The sequence below is a fragment of the Gordionus sp. m RMFG-2023 genome, chromosome 1 (assembly GCF_954871325.1).
Source record: "Gordionus sp. m RMFG-2023 chromosome 1, tfGorSpeb1-WG-v2, whole genome shotgun sequence".
NCBI lineage: Eukaryota > Metazoa > Nematomorpha > Gordioida > Chordodea > Parachordodidae > Gordionus > Gordionus sp. m RMFG-2023.
Genome location: NC_088775.1, coordinates 76,603,322 through 76,609,654, shown reverse-complemented (window position 1 = coordinate 76,609,654; position 6,333 = coordinate 76,603,322).

The window sequence follows — 6,333 nt, the reverse complement described above, 5'->3', positions numbered from 1 at the left end:
AATTAAGATCATAAATATCCAAAATAATATAAAACAGTCATCAAATATAATAGTAATTATCATAACTATCCAAAATATGAATTGATTCCAGCTTCCATGTCTTCTCCACCCCAAAAGGCACACAAAGATAACTCCATTGTTCTTCACCAAAACCCCATGTGTTCACTCCTTTCAACTCTTATCCCCTAGGAAAAATTAATCCTCATGTCAGAAAACGACTGACATTTAGTATATTATATTAAATTTATTTCTTCTTTTTTTCAACGGCTACAACAATCTCCATGAGTTACCTTTATTTAACAAAAATATATAATCTAACATAAATAAAAATATATGAAATCAGAGGTCTAAGGAGATCAACATTTGGATCTATCCAGATTTTTTAAATCAAGCTAGGTTAGGGACTGTATAGAAATTTTTTTGACCCAGCCCGGATTTATTTTTATTAATTCTATGGCCCGGCGTGGAATTTTTAAAATTTCATTATTTTAAATAATTTGGCTCTATTTTTGCAAATATTTAAAATAAATAATTGAAAATATGATCAGTAACTAAATATTAAATGCTATATTATATAATTTTCCAACATTTTTTACAACTGTTTTAATTCAAATACTTATTTAAATCGGTGCTATCCCGATTTCAAGTTTTAGGTGTAGATTTATAGATCATTACTATTTTTCGTGTGTTCCAGGATGGCATATTTCTGGAAATAAATAGGTCCAACATTTTTATCATTTAGGTAATCCACCTAAAATTTAAAAAGAAAATCGGGCTGGGAAAGTTAAAAAAAATAATTTTCCTTCATTTTATTAACTCTTTGGGGTCCACTTATCATGGACAAATTTATTTTGCAAAGGTATATTTAATATAGATCAGAGACCTGCAGAGGTACCATTTGCAAGGCCCGGCCCGGCCCGGTTTTAAATTTTTTAGGCCCGTCCCGGATTTAAAAATTTAAGGCCCGGCTATTTTTAAAAAAAAATTTTTTCGGAATTTTTTAAAATTATATTCGACCTGGTATATACAAAAATTCACCTATGAGGTATTTTACCATATTTTTCAGCGAGTATTATCGCTTATTATTTAAAAAATACATGTAAAAAGCTAATATTTTGAGAATATTATATTGAATTTATAAAAATTATAAAACTGTTATTTATAAAAATGGATATTTTGAGCATATACTATATTTTATATTGCATTTATAAAAATAAAACTAATATTCATAAAAATGGTAATAATATTTTGAGCATATACTATATTTTATATTGCATTTAAAAAAAATAAAACTAATATTTAATTTGTAAAAATGGAAAATATTTTGAGAATATAATATATTGTATTTAATTTACTATTTAATTTATAAAATAAAAATAAATCGCTATTTAAAAAAATGCATGTATAATAAATAGTATTTTGAAAATATAATATAATTGCACAATATTAATATAATTTATTTTATAGTATAAATTTTTAACTATAATATTGTAAAAAAAAATAATGAAAAATGTTGGATTAAAAACTTTCATGACTCAAGGTAAAATATAATAAATGCAATAAATATTTGACAGTTTGCAAAGTAAAAAACCAACATGATTGACAAAACCCTATACTCAAGAAAGATATTAAAAATTCACAAATTATCATGAAGATAGAGAAGCATATCTACCTTTTCAAGTAGAAGATTACTTCTTCTTTCTTCAAGAATTCTCCCAGTAGTGGAAAAATTCCGCTCACAGCTTGCACTTGAAGCAGGAATTGCCTATACCCGTTTTGCCAATTTTGCTAAAATTGGAAATTCGTTGATGAGCCGCCCACCACTCTAACAAATTATCCACCTTAAATGTTTCATCTATTTTTTTATTTATGTAATTGTAATATTCATCATCGGGTATTGACATATTACCAGAATTACCATCGCCCCATTTGTCATAAAACGATTCAGTTTGTTTAACAACAATGGTAATTTGACTGGTCGATGGTATTTTATTTACTTCCTGAGCCTCTTGTAATTTAATATAATCTTTTATATAGTTTTCCGTCATCTTGCGATCTGTCCCTGACAACATACGTAATTGTTTGAATTTGGGACAGAGAAAAAGAGAAATTCAATTAAAAAATGCTTTATATTAAGTAAAATCAATTTTATTTCTCCTTTTTCGCTTTGAAAGGTATTACAAACCTCAAGAAGTGATATTCCTTTATTTGATTGTTTTGGTAAAATATATTCTAAAAATTTAAATATGAATTATAAAAAAATATATTAATAATACTTGAATATTGGGCTTATTTAAGATATTCCTTTATTTGATGTTTTGGTAAAATATGTTGTAAAAATTTAGATATGAATTATAAAATAATATATTAATACTTTGAATAAATTTTCAGGAAATTAATAATTAGATCGATTAGTGGGTGTTAGGTAGTGTTAACCATCACCCAATATTATATTAATCATAACTATAAATAATATAATCTTATAACCATTAACTCATAATGTAAAAATTTTTATAAAAAATATTAAGGCCCGGCCCGGCACGGGTTTAACAACCTTAGGCCCGGCCCGTATATTTTAAAAAAAATTTTTAGGGCCGGGCCGGGTTTAGGGTCGGGCCTGCAGGTCTCTGATATAGATACGAATAAGGTAATTTCATTGAAAAATTTATTTGGTATATTTAAATTAAAAATAGACAATGATTCCAAAGTATTATGTATAATGTGTGTATATAATTTTTTTAAAATTATTTTTGAATAAAACGCCATATAATGATCGCGTTTATTATTTAAACATAAATACACCTTGCATTTACTATATAAGACTCTAAAATATGTGTTTGCTAACCTTTGTTTTCCTGTTGAGGATGGTAAATGTCTTATCTGAACATATCTTATGTCTGATATTCGTGCTATGTTAACAGTCTTTTTTGAATTGTCCATTTCTGCCAACATCCGTCCTCTCGCTCTTAATTTAACCATCTATCACTAATATGTCCTGATATAGCAGGAATCGAAATCCATAATTAATGGGATTTTTTACAAAATTTGTCATTTGAAATAGCGATTAGCTTAACAAGAAAATTAATGAATCGGATTTATACTATTCTTATAAATTCACGAAATAAATATTTTTTCATAAAAACTCACACATTAAATTAATTAAGATAAGTATCTAAAATTTTATCAGTTAAAGTACAAATATATAAGCATTATCAAAAAATAATTTATCATAATTAAAGATTTAATTGTATTTTATCAATAAATCAACTTTTGGCAATATAGTAAATTTTATAAGTCGGGGCTTTACCTTTAGATTATCTAGCAAAAGGGTTTATTTTTCGACAAAATGTATTATGCAAAGAGTATTGGAGTATATTGACTTTATCGATGAGTCAATATGTAAAATTCTTTATTACTACTTTAAGACACTATATATTATTATTTAAAAGATTATATCAATTTATCTTTAAAAATATAATCATTAAAACAAGGAGTTAAGAAGCCCTTTTCAGCTATCTGTTACTGTATCTATATTGTTCCCAAATGGTTTTTATTTTTTTGAGATGACCCCTTGTGTCAGTCATATATCCTAATTATGCTAAATTTTTTGTAATAATTTATCACAAAGATAATTAATTATATTTTATTTATTAATTTTATTAGGGTTTAAAATATTGATTTTTTGGATAAATAAAATTAAAATATTTTTTCTCTGAAGCCGTCAAAAATTTACCGCCCAGCTTGGGGCTTTATCTAGTTTGATAAATTTTTAATTTATTAATAACTAATTTTTAAATGAATCTAAATTTTCGTTATAAAATTTTCTTAGTTTCTTGGTACTTTGATGTAATATTATAATATGAATATGAATAGTAAATTTTTGATTTGCTTAAAAAATTTAATGCCAATAGTTCATTATTCGCTTTGTATTCGTTTTTTTATAGGATTAATTCTATAAAAATATCATTCGATGAAAGATGGGAGTGATTATGTGTCAGCAATTATCCTGATGATGAAACATTTGTTAGTTCATAAGAATGAATTCAAAAATATTCAGTACACCAATTGGGATACTTCTAGGATGTGAAGGAAGGAATTCTTTTAAATGTTTATAGGATTCAATGTGCTCCCCATAATTCTCTAACCTAGCACTTAAAAAGATTACTGACAATTCTTGACATAATAATACCCATATTTATTAATTAAAAAGCTAAGAAATCCCAGTTTTAATTTCCAAAATTTTTAAATTTGGATTGTCTTTTACACTTTTTTTTGCCTATAATATGCTTGTTTTACTGGAAGATTTTTCGTAAGATTAAACAAATCAAAATTATGATTAAATAATCGATGAATGAAGTGAGGCATCATAGAAATAATGTGTCATTCTTTGTGTCCTGTATTTGGATCTTATACACAATATGGGAGGCGTGGCTCGAAAAATATTAATGTTACATTTATTTCCTATTCTTCATTTTTTTTTTACCGGATTAAATATTACAATTTTAAAATGAATTTCAAAAGATTTAAAAAGTTTAAATAAAAATGGATGTGTGAAATATTTATTACATTTTCATAACATATTTTGTAATAAACCGAGTTAAATATATATATCATTTAAATTATCAAAGTTATATCTGAATATTTAAATTTAATGTATAAAATAAATATTTTGAGTTTAATTCCCTATAAATATTTTTTTTTTAAATCGAGCCCCGCGCGATTCTATTGAACCAGACCCGACTTGAAATTTTTACGGAAAGGGAACTAACTTTTTTGCAAGATCAGTGTAAATCTGGCTTTAATATAAATGGTACCCATATTCACTCTTGATTTTCAGTTCTCAGTTTTTTCCGGAAAATTATAATATTCCTATTAAATTAGTGTTGTTAAACTACCTATTTTAGTCAACTATAAAACAGCGCAGCCATATTTTTACCCAGAAATATTCTAGTCAATCTTCAAGTTGACACTCAATATAGACTTAATTAAATATTTTAGTCTAAAGGCCTGAATAAGACACAATAGAGATGGTCAAAGTTATGTAATTTAACAACACTATATTAAATAAATCTCTTTTTTTCTCATCAAGATATATTATTGATTCAAACAAACATTTCCAGGTTAATAAACAATAAATCATTTAGGTCAGATAGGGAGGGACAAGAAGATGCATATCACCTTATAGAATATAAATTAGCACCTCCTAAAATTCAATTTTTGAGCATTACCCTTTAGTTTGCTTAAAAAAAATTTATATGAATTTTAAGTTGCTATATAACATTTATTATCATTTTTATGAGCAACCTATAATTAAAAACAAAACAGCTTTCAAGACCCCCCCCCCTCCCTAATTTTAATAAGATCATTTTTTAAATTTCACTAAAATATTCAAGAAAATTATTCCTATCAAAAATTTTTTTACATCTTTCCCTAAAATCAATCTAAGCCTGCATCTTAATGCATATCTTAACATTATAACTGCGATATCGCTATGCCAATAATATAACTACTAAAATAATCTGGAAATATTTAAAAAAAATAAGTTAAATTATACAATATAAGGTTATACCATCATATTGAAAATAATAGAAACTTAATTTTTCAAATTGCCTTCCTATAAAATTACAAAAAGTGGAGATGGAATTATCTAATTCTCAGGCTACAATAGGTAAAACCCTATTATATTTTCAAAAATGTAACGATTCCTTGGAATTGTGAATAAGTGACTAGAAAATATTAAATTGACTTAATTTTTTATAAAAAATTTGTTTAATTTATATTTTTCAGTCAAAAACTTCGGGCAGAATAATAAGTTCTAAAACTTTTCCTATATCCCCCTAACCGCATGTCGGCGAATATAATAAAAAATGATAGTGTCAAATTAATCGGCACATATCATATTGGCTACTCCATAAAGTCGACTGACCGTTAAAGCATCCCGTATTTAAATTTATCTTTTATATATCACAAGTGTAATTATAATCCCTTTAAAAATAATGTATTTTTTGACAGTATAATTAAATAATAAAAATTATTGAATAAAATGTGTTAGTTAGTTTAATGTAATCAGATATCCAGGAACGTTTCGGAATGGAAGATAAAAATGCTTTTGTTCCAAGTCCATGGTTTAAACATAAATTTTTATAAACTCCTTTTATCTTGCGAGATGTACTTTGATTGTATCATAATAAGCTTAATTAACTAAAAATAAATAAATCTTTATTTTATGATTCTGCTTCCTTATCATAATTTTCTAAAAAATAATTATACAATCTTTTCCAAGACTGCAAGCTAAACAAACATTTAAAAGTCTAATAAATCTTTGCAATTTCA